Source organism: Rhamphochromis longiceps, linkage group LG6, assembly GCF_057381845.1.
Source record: "Rhamphochromis longiceps isolate RC_006_pf linkage group LG6, R_longiceps_female_GT1.1, whole genome shotgun sequence".
Taxonomy (NCBI): domain Eukaryota; kingdom Metazoa; phylum Chordata; class Actinopteri; order Cichliformes; family Cichlidae; genus Rhamphochromis; species Rhamphochromis longiceps.
This window is the reverse complement of record NC_140562.1, coordinates 2,615,171-2,630,030: the sequence shown is the minus strand read 5'-3', so window position 1 is coordinate 2,630,030 and position 14,860 is coordinate 2,615,171. Positions and strand designations below refer to the sequence as shown.

Sequence of the window (14,860 nt, the reverse complement as noted above, 5' to 3'; positions counted from 1 at the left end):
AGAAATCAAACCATATATGTCCATAAATTATGTGTAATAATGAGAAATGACTCAGGAAGTATTGACATGCATACTCTGTGTAAAAGCCTTGTTGTTGGTGATGACAGTTTCAAGGGCTTGAGGGTCCTGAGCAGTATCTTAGCTGGGGTGGCTGTAGCTCAGGAGGTCTCTGTCTGCATGCCAAGTATCCTTAGTATCTAAGATACAAACCTCAAGTTGCTCTCTGATGCATCCATCACAGTATGAATGTGCGTGAATGTTAGTTAGTGAGCACTTAAAACCATAGAAGAAAGTGTGAATGACTGTGTTTGGGTGAATGTGGCATGTTATGTAAAGCGCTTTGAGAATCAGTCCATTTACCATTCCCACGACTGCACTCTTCTGGACAGAGATCTTGGATGTTATTCCTGGGATCTGTTGGAGTCACTGCACCGAGTGCTCCGATTACCATTGGGACCACTGTTACCTTTACCCTCTACATTTTCTTGAGCTCGTCTCTGAGCCCTTGGTACTTCACCAGCTTCTCGTGTTCCTTCTTCCTTCCTTAACCATGTTGCTGTCATTCAGTATCACTACATCTATCATTACGGCCGTCTTCTTCTGTTCGTCTACCACCACTATGTCCAGTATATATACAGCCTGCACCTGGGGTCTTGCCTGGTGTGATAGACCCCAGCCTCTATGGATCTTGTGCTCAGAGCTTGTTGTTGTGCTGCCATGATGAAAAATCTATAGGCAGTTTTAGGTTTAGATCAACAAGTCATAAAGACAAGCATCCCACAGTAGTATCTATGAAATCGGCATTGAACAAATTTATAGAAAATCAAGTGTTTTAACAAATTGGAGTTTAAGAATTGATTTCAAGTCTTGTTTCTAACTTTGATGTTTAGTACAGAGATAATGGCTGCTATTTGCATGTGTACATTTAGTGCAGGCTACCATAAAACTTTCCATCTCATAGAAACATAGCACTCTGTGAATAGATGGCTCACAACCCCCCAAACATTGTGGTTAGCACCTTTTTTTTCTTTTCTTTTTCCAAATGTAGTATTTGTCTTTAGTCTACTGCATGTTACAAAGAATGTTTTTGTTCTATGTTGCTATTTAAAGTTCTGAAAGCTTAGAGGAGGGTTGTTTATGAATCCTGAAATCCTGCAAATGATTGGAGGACTGTTCAGAACTACATAAACTTGTGAAAATTCGGTGGGGTTTTTGTTACCGCTATGCAGAGTGTGCTTAAAAAAGAAAAAAGAAAAAGTATTTCATGATCCTCAGTATCTGTGTGTAGAAAATTACCCTCCAACTTGCTAAGAAACTACTAGATATCTAAACCAATTCTCTCTGGACGTTCGAACTCAGCTTGATCATTGATGAAGACTGTTACTGTGACCTGAAGGTTTATTGGCTTTACTTTCTACATTTTGTAATCGTATCACCAGACCTGCAGCTGATAGGTACCGACAGGCCAAGCGGAATGCGGCTCGGGTAGTGGCTGAAGCAAAAACTCGGGTGTGGCAGGAGTTCGGAGAGGCCATAGAAAAAGACTTTCAGACTGCCTCGAAGAGATTCTGGCAAACTGTCAAGCGTCTCAGTAGGGGAAAGCGGTGCTCTCAATTCAATTCAATTTTATTTATATAGCACCAAATCACAACAAAAGTCGCCTCAAGGCGCTTCACAGATACAGAGAAAAACCCAACAATCATATGACCCCCTATGAGCAGCACTTTGGCGACAGTGGGAAGGAAAAACTCCCTTTTAACAGGAAGAAACCTCCAACAGAACCAGGCTCAGGGAGGGGCGGGGCCATCTGCTGCGACTGGTTGGGGTGAGAGAAGGAAGACAGGATAAAGACATGCTGTGGAAGAGAGACAGAGGTTAATAACAGATATGATTCAATGCAGAGAGGTCTGTTAACACATAGTGAGTGAGAAAGGTGACTGGAAAGGAAAAACTCAATGCATCATGGGAATCCCCGGCAGCCTACGTCTATTGCAGCATAACTAAGGGAGGATTCAGGGTCACCTGGTCCAGCCCTAACTATATGCTTTAGCAAAAAGGAACGTTTTAAGCCTGATCTTAAAAGTAGAGATAGTGTCTGTCTCCTGAATCCAAACTGGAAGCTGGTTCCACAGAAGAGGGGCCTGAAAACTGAAGGCTCTGCCTCCCATTCTACTTTTAAATACTCTAGGAACAACAAGTAGGCCTGCAGAGCGAGAGCGAAGTGCTCTAATAGGGTGATATGGTACTACAAGGTCATTAAGATAAGATGGGGCCTGATTATTTAAGACCTTGTATGTGAGGAGCAGGATTTTGAATTCTGGATTTAACAGGAAGCCAATGAAGGGAAGCCAAAACAGGAGAAATATGCTCTCTCTTTCTAGTCCCTGTCAGGACTCTTGCTGCAGCATTTTGGATTAGCTGAAGGCTTTTCAGTGAGTTTTCAGAACTTCCTGATAATAATGAATTACAGTCGTCCAGCCTGGAAGTAATAAATGCATGAACTAGTTTTTCAGCGTCACTCTGAGACAGGATATTTCTAACTTTAGAGATGTTGCACAAATGGAAGAAAGCAGTCTTACATATTTGTTTAATATGTGCGTTGAAGGACATGTCCTGGTCAAAAATGACTCCAAGGTTCCTCACAGTGTTACTGGAGGCCAAGGTAATGCCATCCAGAGTAAGAATCTGCTTAGATACCATATTTCTAAGATTTTCAGGGCCGAGTACAATAACCTCAGTTTGATCTGAATTAAGAAGCAGAAAGTTAGCGGCCATCCAGGTCTTTATGTCTTTAAGACATTCCTGCAGTTTAACTCATTGGTGTGTGTTATCTGGCTTCATGGACAGATAGAGCTGGGTGTCATCAGCATAGCAGTGAAAATGTATGCTATGTCTTCTAATGATGCTGCCTAAGGGAAGCATGTATAATGTAAACAGAATTGGTCCTAGCACTGAACCCTGTGGAACTCCATAATTAACCTCAGTGTGTGAAGAGGACTCTCCATTTACATGCACAAACTGGAGTCTATTAGATAGATATTATACAAACCACTGCAGTGCAGTACCTGTAATACCTACAGCATGTTCTAATCGCTCTAATAGGATATTATGGTCGACAGTATCGAACGCTGCACTGAGGTCTAGCAGGTCAAGCACAGAGATGAGTCCACTGTCAGAGGCCATTAGAAGATCATTTGTAACCTTCACTAAAGCTGTTTCTGTGCTGTGATGAGCTCTGAAACCTGACTGAAACTCTTCAAATAAACCATTCCTCTGCAGATGATCTGTTAGCTGTTTGACAACTACTCTTTCAAGGATGTTCGATATGAAAGGAAGGTTGAAGATTGGCCTATAACTAGCTAAGACTGCTGGGTCTAGAGATGCTTTTTGAGTAAAGGTTTAACTACAGCCAGCCTGAAGGCCTGTGGTACATAGCTGATTATTAGAGATAGGTTGATCATATTTAAGATCGAAGAATTAATTAATGGCAGGACTTCTTTGAGCAGTTTTGTAGGAACGGGGTCTAAAAGACACGTTGATGGTTTGGAGGAAGTAATTATTGAAGTTAACTCAGAAAGATCAATTGGAGAAAAAGAGTCTAACTTAACATCAATGGTACTAAGAGTAGCTGTAGATAATATTACATCTGTGGGATGATTATTGGTAATTTTTTCTCTAATGATAAAAATGTTATTTGTGAAGAAGTTCATGAAGTCATTACTAGTTAACGTTAAAGGGATGGTTGGCTCAACAGAGCTCTGACTGTTTGTCAGCCTGGCTACAGAGCTGAAGAGAAACCTGGGGTTGTTCTTATTTTCTTCAATCAGTGATGAATAGTAAGATGTTCTGGCTTTGCGGAGGGCTTTCTTATAAAGCAGCAAACTATTTCTCCAGGCTAAATGATGATCCTCTAAATTTGTAACTCTCCAATTTACGAGTCATCTGCTTTAGGCTACGTGTTTGAGAATTATACCACAGAGTCAGGTACTTCTGATTAGAGGCCTTAGTTTTCACAGGAGCTACAGTATCCAGAGTCGTACGTAGTGAGGAAGTGAAATTATTAACAAGATAATCGACCTCTGTTGGGGTGGCGTTCAGATAGCTGCTCTGCTCTATGTTGGTACAGGGCATTGAAGATGATAACAGTGGGTGGATTATATTCTTAAACTTAGTTACAGCGCTTTCAGAAAGACATCTACTTTGATAAAGTCTACTCTCCACTGCTGTGTAATCAATTATTGTAAATGTAAATGTTATCAGGAAATGATCAGACAGGAGAGGGTTTTCAGGAAACACTGTTAAATGTTCAGTTTCTATGCCATATGTTAAAACAAGATCTAGAGTGTGATTAAAGTGGTGGGTGGGTTCTTTTACATTTTGACAGAAGCCAATTGAGTCTAATAACAGATTAAATGCCATGTTGAGGCTGTCATTTTAGCATCTACATGGATGTTAAAATCACCCACAATAATTATTTTATCTGAGCTCAGAACTAAATCAGATAAAAAGTCTGAGAAATCAGACAGAAACTCTGTGTAAGGCTAAGGTGGACGATAGATGATAACAAGTAAGACTGGTTTCTGAGTTTCACAGCTGGGGTGGATGAGGCTAAGCATCAGGCTTTCAAATGAATTAAAAGTCTGTCTGGGTCTTTGGTTGATTAATAGGCTGGTGTGAAACCGCCCCCCCATTGCATATAATGGCTGATCAGACCACTTTGACACACAATGGGGATACTAAACAAAACACATTAGGCATTAGGCATTAGGATCACTCCAAGCCTCAAGGACATAACCTCAATAAATTATGATCCCCTTGTAGGAGAGGTCACGGAAATGCTAAACCGTTGGACAAACCTGCCTGTATCTATGATAGGCCGGATAAATATCCTAAACAAAGAATGCAGCACAGTCTGGTTTGTTATTAAACTAAAGATCAAATAAGAAAATCAAAAGTATTGAATTCTAAACTCAATATCCAATTAAATGCTAATACTTTTTCTTTCAGGAGGTGGTGGTGCAGTCCAATTATCCTATTGTATTTAAGGGTAAGACGTAAAGAAACAAAGGTTAGTCAAAAGTCAAATTAACGAACTGGTGTGAATATGTAAGTAAACTAAATGTGCGTGCTTACAAATAGAACAAATTTATCCAAACCAGTCAATAAATTTATTGGAAACTAAAGTGTGTTATTGTGTTCAAATGAAGAAATGAAAATACACAAGAGTTACCGACTTTAGTGTGGCCATGGGTTTGGCCATCACATGGTGCCTGTGTTCAGTTTAGGTGCTTCTACCTGTTGTTTTTGTTTTGTTTTTTGCTTTCCTGCTAATGTGTCATTGTCTTTCTTCTCGCTGGGTGCATGATCTTCAAACTCTATTATACATCCAAGCTGCTATGAGAAATCAGTTTTCCGTGCATGATGAATCTCACCCTCAGTGGTCTCAGTATGTCCTCACAGCCAGCGCCAGTGGAGCTACTCGGTGACCTCTCACTGGCACAGACCCTCCGTCTGTGCCAGTGAGAGTGCAAATGTTTGCAATATAAAAATAAATGAAAAATGTAAACATCTATGTTTAGTGAACTTTGCAGTGTTGCTCTGTGGTGCAGCTACGACACTGTAGCAAAGTTTACACACTATGTCTACTTGATCCACGTCTGACTCCGCGAACCCATAATGTTTCCACACCACTGAAGTTTTTTTACCCCTCTTTTCAACCAACGGCAGTCACTCTCCTCTCCAAATAACTTCTGCTTAGCTTTCCGAGCTTCCCTCGGGTCCTCTTAATTGTTGTGACACGTGTTCGAAATGCAGAGAGGTGCGCTCGATTTGCCACACGGAGCAGCGTGAGAGTAAAGCACGAGGGAGGGGCTAATAATCGGCTCAGTCATTTTTAATGATTGTTGAAAGCCCAGATCGTAATCGTGATTAAAATTCGATTAATTGAGCAGCCCTAAATAGGGGTCATCATTTTATCACCTCTAATATTTTTAATCATCTTTCTTTGCTGCTATTTTAAACATTGGTGATGCTTTTTTCCTGAACAAAGATGTAGAGATCATGGTTCTGTCATGAAACCGCTGTGCAGGCAGGAAAGGATCCAAAAGCAGACTTCACCAAGGTGTGACGTGAACTCCAAAATCCCAGCTTTCTTTGCTGGGAAAAGGCGATACAAAACTAAACTGGGAAATTCTAACTCACGAGGAAACACCGGGAGAGTGACACAGCCATGAGGGAGGATAAGACACGGAACTGAGGGAGACGCAGACATAAATGCACAGAAGGATCAGACGTGGAGCACACCTGACACAAATAAAGATAACAAAACAGGAGAAGAGCAAACACAACACGATGCACACTGATGGGAGACTATCAAAGTTAAACAGGAAGTACACTGGAAGGAGAGAGAGGACATGGAGGAACTGGGGGACGTAGATAAACATGACGAAATGAGGGGCAACGAGGCACAAGAACTCACACCACGATACAAACACAGACACACAGAGGGCAACAACACAGGGAGAAATCTAATAACTGAACTAACAGAACAACCCAGGCACTAAATAATAACAAAAGTAGACTTAACGTGATACAAAATGACATGAAGTACAAGAACACAAAACACTGGCTCAAATGGCCCAGAACCATGACAGGTGCATCCTTTCAATGACCACTGTTCACCCGTTTTAGACAGCAAACAGAAACATCTTTACCCTGTGTGAAATACAGCACGTGCTGTTTCAAGCGTAGTTGTCAGAATGTGGAACATTTGTGGATTTCCAAACTCCAGGTTCATCTTTGTCATCTTATATTCTTTTAATATGGTCAAAGATGTGAGGGCTACATATTTTTAAAATTGAATTTATCTTTAAACTTCAACACAATCAGAGACATCATTACACCTTTAAGCTCTTCTCTAACTGTTTACTGAAATGAAGAGTATTTTTTGTTAATAGCATTCATGATATCAGAGACGTTATTAGCCCTCCTCCTTGCTCTCTGACCACATGCCTTAACTGGCTGACAATCTCAAAGATCTTTGTATCAATATCTCTGAACACTCAACAACATCAGGCCTTTAATTTCTGGTTGTTTACCTAAACAAGCTGTTATTTAGCACTGACCCCTCCCACCTTCAGAATTTATCTCCAAAATATTAGAAAAAGTGGTGGCCAGCCAGCTTTCAGAGGTTTAAACTGCTCACAACATTTGAGATACATTTCAGTCTAAATTTCAACATGATATTTCACATTATATTTTAATGCATAGAGATACAGGTGAATATTCAACCCTTGTACACAGCAAATCCAGCATGTCCAAATTAACACTGTCGGATTTGATTTCAACACTATTAAAGTGTCTATATGGGTCCACACCAGAGAGTGTTAATTTAACCTTTTTTGGAGAGTTGGTACGTTAACTCTGATTTAGTGTTAAACACCAAATCTGTCTGGAGTTGATAATTTAACACTTGGTGTTAAGAGTTTATATATTAACTCTCAAAGAGTATTTTAGTTTAACTACGTAAGAGTTATCTTCTAATTCATTCTAAAAAGCGGGAATTTTACTGTTCTGAACTTCTAGAAATTTCTTTTGGAAATAAACATTTACTAAAAAGATGCAATGGTTTTTGAAAAACATTTATTCTGAACTGTGCACCACAATTTCAAAACATTTTCTGAAAGATGTAACAGTATACATGTTCTCACTTTCATTAGAATTTTGTTTATCAAAAGGTCTGACATGGTAAATGCAAATAACAGCATCTCATCACTTATTTCTTCAATACAATATGCATGTCCTTCATTCATCACTTTGTGGAACTTCAACGCACTTCTGCTCTCCCCCATATTCCATCTTCACAAGCATATCCTGTGTGGAGATTGAATAAAAATTAGTTGACACTAATTAATGGCACAAATAATCCAGTAAACAATTGCAGCATAGAAAAAAAAAAAAAAAGGAATCCTCTTTGAGCCATTACTTGTGTAAAGTATTTTCCCAAAAGACAAAGACACAGGCAACAGGTAATACTGAACTAAATGTAAAACCTCAACCTTTTTCATTTTTACCTAAACCGTGTGCACAAAACTCTGGAGGGATCTATGCTAACGTAGAACCCAGTCAGGACGTCAGCTACTGCTGTTTGCTCGTTTTTTTGTTTTTTTTTTATGGGCGATCGTTTTCAGGCTTCAAGTAGCACCATTATACCAACATTTCACATTCTACACATTGTTTTAGGTGTATTTGACCAAACGTTTGACTGAAAATTCACATGCAAGCTTTTTTCAAGGCTGTGGTATTTGCCCGCAAACAATACCTTTCAGCTAGCTAAAACAGAATATTATGCTATCAGCGAGCAACATGGCTAATGCCTTTCACACAGCTTTGTCTCAACTCCAAAGAGCCACAGAAGTAAAAGCTCATAATAATAATTGAAACAATCTTTGAAAAAATGACTTACCAAGCATGGCAAACAACTCAAATATGTAGAGCAAAATGTTCTGAAACGGCTTCACTTCAGCTTCGATTGGAGCCGTGCTGGGGGCGGAGTCTGTGAATTTACTCTGTTGGTGTCATAGCCCCTCTAGGAGTTCAGAGTTAAGAGGTCAAGAGTTAATGTTTCCATTGTAACACCTCCAGATTTGACAGAGAAACACTCATTTTTAATACTCGATTTTAACTACTATCATTTTACACCTCATTTTACACATTAAAAGAATGTGACTCTGCTTAGAGTAAAATTAACTCTACTTTTGCAAGAAGACTATTAACACCAAAACATTTAACACTTTTGAATTTGCTGTGTACCCTTGGAAGTCTCAGCTGCCTTTCAAAGTACCTGACTGAGAGACTTATATCTCAGGGTCGCAGCTCTGGCTGGCTTCTTCCTCTGTCACTCTCACTAAAGCTTTTCAGTTCCTGTTGCTAATTTTGTGTCCTCCTCTGCGACTCCATCTTGTGTTGAGCTGCTAGGTTCTGCACTGCTATCGTGTTTGCTCTGTACATCCTCCGAGTTTGACACACCCTGAATAACTAAGAAGTCTCATATCTTTTTTACACAGATGATGTTCAGCTGTGTTTGTGTTTCAAACACTAGAACATAGCCAAATTATCTGTCCTTCAAGACTGCATACAAACTGCAACAGAGAAGAAGACATCAGAGGGTCTTCTTCTGCATTTAAAAAACAAGACCAACATTGGCCATTAGACACACAAACAGGACTAGTCCTGAGTTTTTAGCTGTACTAGGTCTTTGCAAGTATTTTTTCTGCATTTCTCTTTGATTACATTGATGCTGATGCACATATTATAGAAATGTGGAAGAATATACAAGAGAAACCAAAAGATACTTAAAGTTTGTAATTATTATTCTTTGAATGATTTGGGTAACTGTTTGTTACAGTTTTTCACGATTACTAAGACACATTCCTGGAAAGCTGCTCTCCTTTTCCCCAAACTGTGAACACAAAACCCAATTTTCAAGCTACATTCACAAAACCTCTGACTCTTCTTGCAAAACCAAACTTTCACCCTAAAACAGTTGAATTTGTGCTCAAAACTGAACTATGCCGTCAAATCATGCCTCAAGTCAATCTAAATTATATTCTCTACTGAGTAGTCACTAAACACTACATAGAAAGTAGTTTATGTTATGTTAATGAGAGTGCGGGGAGTGAGTTGGAGGGTGGGGTGGGCTGCTTTTAACTATGTAAAGCACTTTGTGCTACATTTTTTTTTGTATGAAAAGTGCTTTATAAATAAAGATTGATTGATTGATTTAATAAACTCAGCCGTCTGCTCCTTGCTATCTCAAATATAACAGGACACCGGAGTATATTCTCGAGCATCTGACACTTCTGATAATCAGCTGTCTGCTTGACATTTATTCAGCTGTGTAAAAACTATAACTTTAATCTCAGCCAAACCGATTTACTCAGGAACAAATAAAATACTGAAAAAAGTTATCTAAGTGACTTATATATCATGTTTAACCTGAGTAGCGAAAGACGGCGGTGGGTTTGAAAACGATTTGCCGGGAGTCCGGTGCTCTCACGGCTCTAGTGAGCCTCGCCCCCGGCTAACTATCGAGCTAGTGGGTAACAGACGTCTCCAAAAACGTCGGAGCGCTTTTGAAAATATGTGGTGTCCTGACAAACTGAGCAGATATTTGAGGTTTACACAGCTACATTCTCGCCTGAAAATATGTTAAATGTTTATTTTGTGACCCAGAAAGAATAATAAGAGTAATATTAAAACTAACAGCTGCCGCCATGGGGGGGGGGGGGGGTCACGTGGCCAAGCATTAAGATGGCAGCTTAGCGGGGTCGCTCTCAGGACAGTGTACAAACTTTCTATAAAAAACCCTTGCATATGCTGTTAGTGTGGTCTGGAATATACGGCACTGACATGTCAAAAGCTTCATCTGTGAAACAGTGTGACATCTTTACCCGAAGACGCAAGACAGGCGCTATACCATCAACGTCCGACACAGATGCTAACATGGCTAGCATAGCCGAGGTTTTGGATGAACTCAAATCACTCCGGTCAGATTTTGGAGCCAAGTTGGACAGCATCGATATAAGACTGACTGGGATGGCGAGCGCAGTGACTGCACTGGAGGGTAAAGTCTCGGAGGTAAAGCAAGACATATTGAACCAGGGGGCTCATATCGAAGAGGCCGAAGCCCGCATTGCCGAAGTTGAAAGCACACTTGAGAAAACAGAAACGTCACTGAACTCGGCTATCAAACGAATCGCACTTCTTGAAGCCAAAACAGATGATTTGGAAAACCGCGGACGACGAAAGAACCTGCGCATCTTCGGCATAAAAGAGGGAGCAGAAGGGCAACAATCACTCTTCGACTTTATTAACATCATGCTACCTAAGTGGCTGGGGCTAGCGCCCGACAAGTCATTCACACTGGAGCGAGTGCATCGCACGCTTGCCTCCGGGAAACCAAACCAGAGCAGAGCGGTGCTTATTCGTTTCTTAAAATTCCGAGAGAAGGAACTGGTATATCGGGAAGCAAGAAAACAACAAATTACACATGATGGGGCCAAGATCACATTTGCACAGGATCTGTCTGCGGAGACGGTTCGGATCCGACGGGGATTTCACCCGGTTGTCAAACTGTTTATTGATATCAATGCCTTCCGTGGATTCCAGCACAACCCATGCAGACTCAGAATCCTGTACGGTGGGAAGATCCACCTCTTCTCAACACCTCAAGAAGCCGAAAAATTCTACAAGAATCTGCCGAAGGAAACAGCAGAGGATGCTCATCACCAGTGAGTTGGTTAAACAACAGGTTAACCATTAAGACACTCCATAAGACTGCCTCTGCTTCAACATAACCGACCAGTAATTGAGTCACTGATAAGAGACAGATAAAATTTTGAGCTCGAATTTATGTGGGACTTATGTTACCATAACTGGGCGTTTTTAAGCGCATATTCGTTCTAAGTTTGATTGCAATCGTTTTTGGGTTGTATATTAACAGCTGAACCTCACCTAAGTCTTTTTTTTGTTTTGTTTTGTCCTACCAAGGGTAAACTTTGCTTTATTGTGGGGGAAGAATCAGTATCATTATATGGTTAGTGTACACTGTCTGATTTATGGGGTTTTGGAGAGGTCGCGTTGACTAGTTACTCCTCAGTGATGTGGATTAACGCCCTCCAAATAATTTGTTCAAGGGAGGGGGGAGACATTTCCAACAAGGAAATGCAAATGTTCAATCAGAAATTGTTTACAAGTTCTTTATCTGGTATGTGTGAGTGTGTGAATGTATGTGCAAACCTGCTTCTTCAATTTTTCCTTTACTTTGTTTATTTAAGTGAACAGTCTGACAATATTTTATGGAGAGGACAACTAAAGAGAACATTTTGAAGGTTAACATTACGACCTGGAACGTTAGGGGGATACGGAAGTTAGCTAAACTGAAACAAGTATTAAACTGACTAAAACATTTTAACTCTAGGATTATTTTCCTACAGGAATCTCATTTTACTGCATCAGAGATACATTTATTAACCAAAAGATGGCAGGGTCAGGTATATTTCTCTTCTTTTACTAGACATGCCAGAGGAGTCATTACTCTTATACATAAGTCAATCCCATTTCAAACTACGAGGGTGATTACAGATCCAAACGGGAGATATGTAATTGTGCAGGGCCGTATCTCCATGTTAGAAATAAACCTGATAAATATCTATGGCCCCAACGAGGATAACCCATCCTTCTATGAAAATCTATTTCTCACAATATCAACCTTGGAGGGCCTTTATATCATAGGAGGGGACTTCAATTGCGCCCTGGACCCTAACCTGGATAGGTCGTCTCAAACTGACACTACTCATACCCAGACTAGAAAAATACTTTTTAACTATATGAAAGATTTGAGATTAAATGAGGTCTGGAGAACAAGGAATCCAAATAACAGGGAATTTTCATGTTATTCTAGTTCGTATCAAAGTCATTCGCGGATAGACTACTTTCTTATCTCTACAGAGTTATTACCTTGTGTTGAGAACTGTTGGTATAACAGTATTGTGATTAGTGATCACGCAGCAGTATGTCTATCAGTTAGATTGGGCGAAGTTGATCAAGGTGTAAAGCGATGGAGGATGCAAACATTTTTGTTAAAGGACCCATCATTTGTCAAATTTATAGAAACTTGCATTGATCAATATTTTCAAATAAATAAAGATGAAACCACAGCTAGTATTAGGTGGGAAGCATTTAAAGCTTACATAAGAGGGGAAATTATAAGCTACAGTAGCAACAAGAGTAAGCAATATAACCAAGAATTAAAATCATTAGAAAGGCAAATTAAATCTAATGAAACAGAATTTTACCAGAGCAATGATCCCACTAAACTAAACAATCTGACTATTCTAAGAGCCAGGTATGATAAATTAACAGCAGAGAAAGTGGCAAAAAGTTTAATGTGGACCAAACAATTATTTTATGACCAAGGAGAGAAGGCAGGAAAATTATTGGCCTGGAGGATAAAAAAGATGCAAGCAGAAAAGGCCATCACCCACATAAAGTCCAAATCGGGTATTATAACAACAGACCCTTTAAAAATAAATGAAAATTTCAGAGAGTTTTATCAATCTTTATACCAATCTGAATATATGGGAAACAGAGAAACACAAGATGCATTTCTTGATCAGTTAAAATTTCAAACCCTCTCAGAAGAGGATAAAACAGCCCTTGATAGTCATTTAACAATAAAAGACCTGTCAGAAGCCATAGACGACCTGAATAGCGGTAAAACGCCTGGTCCTGATGGACTTCCAATGGAATTCTATAAAACATTTAAAAATAAATTAATACTGCCACTTCTTAACATGTATGAGGAGTCATATAAGTCCGGAATACTCCCAGACTCACTGAGATTAGCTACAATAACCCTTTTATTGAAGCCAAATAAGCCTCCGACTGAATGCTCCTCTTATAGGGGAATTAGTCTTATGGGATGTGATACGAAGATTTTGTGTAAAGCACTCTCTAGAAGACTAGATAAATGTGTGCCTAATTTGGTAACAGACGATCAACAAGGTTTTGTTAAAACGAGACAAGGCTATCATAATATAAGACGTGTCCTCAATGTACTTTATGAGAAAAACAATAGGGAGGACACTGCGCTGCTATCACTAGATGCGTGCAAAGCCTTCGATAGAATAGAATGGAATTATCTCTTACAAGTGCTCCCCAGATATGGACTAGGTGAAACATTCCTGAAATGGATCCGATTATTGTATACACATCCAACAGCACAAGTTTTAACTAATAATAACGTATCAAAACCCTTTAATTTACAGCGATCAACCAGGCAGGGCTGCCCTCTGTCACCAATTCTCTTTGTGTTAGCAATAGAACCTCTGGCCATAGCTGTGAGAGCAAATGCAGGAATATCAGGGACAAGAATTGGAGGAAGAGACCATCTAATTTCTTTATTTGCAGATTATATTATATTTTTTTTGACTAATCTGAAAGATAGTATCCCTAATTTAGTAACATTAATAAAAACATTTGGAGAATTTTCAGGATACAAAATTAACAATTCTAAATCAGAATTAATGTTTCTTAATGAGGAAGAAAGAAGAAGCCCTGTGGTGGCCACCCCATTTAAGACAACTACAACAGGCTTTAAATATTTAGGCATTAGGATCACTCCAAGCCTCAAGGACATAACCTCAATAAATTATGATCCCCTTGTAGGAGAGGTCACGGAAATGCTAAACCGTTGGACAAACCTGCCTGTATCTATGATAGGCCGGATAAATATCCTAAAAATGACAATTTTACCCAAATTTTTATATTACTTCCAAACACTTCCGTTGCCTCTACCAACTTCATTTTTTGACAGTTTAAACAAACTATTTAACCAATTTATTTGGAATAATAAGAAGGCAAGGCTCCGCTTACAACTACTTTACTTGCCCTATGAAAGAGGAGGTCTCCAAGTCCCCAACCTCAGATGGTATTATATGGCTGCCCAACTAACATCAGCCACCCATTATTTCTGCCCAACAACACCTCCAGCCTGGGTTGACATCGAGCAAAAATCTGTTCCAGATCTTCCCTTACACACTTTTCTATATTCTTCAGACACTAAGATATAAAAAAAACTACAAGGAACCCTTTCTTGAAAAATACAATTATAATTTGGCATGCAGCTCATAAATATGTGGGCGATCCTCCATCGCTTTCGCGATTTACCCCTATTTGGGGAAATGAAAAGTTCACGCCTGGTAAAAGTGATGGGGGATTTAAAATATGGAAAAATAAAGGCATTCAAAAAATTAAAGACCTATATGCAGATGGCATGCTGCTCACATTTGATCAGTTG

General features: G+C 39.5%; 1 protein-coding gene across 1 annotated transcript in view; it reads left to right on the top strand.

Annotated features, from left to right (window-relative positions):
• Positions 1–14,860, top strand: part of LOC146667246 (CD48 antigen-like) — a 28,761-nt gene that overhangs the window by 379 nt on the left and 13,522 nt on the right. The window lies entirely within an intron of this gene.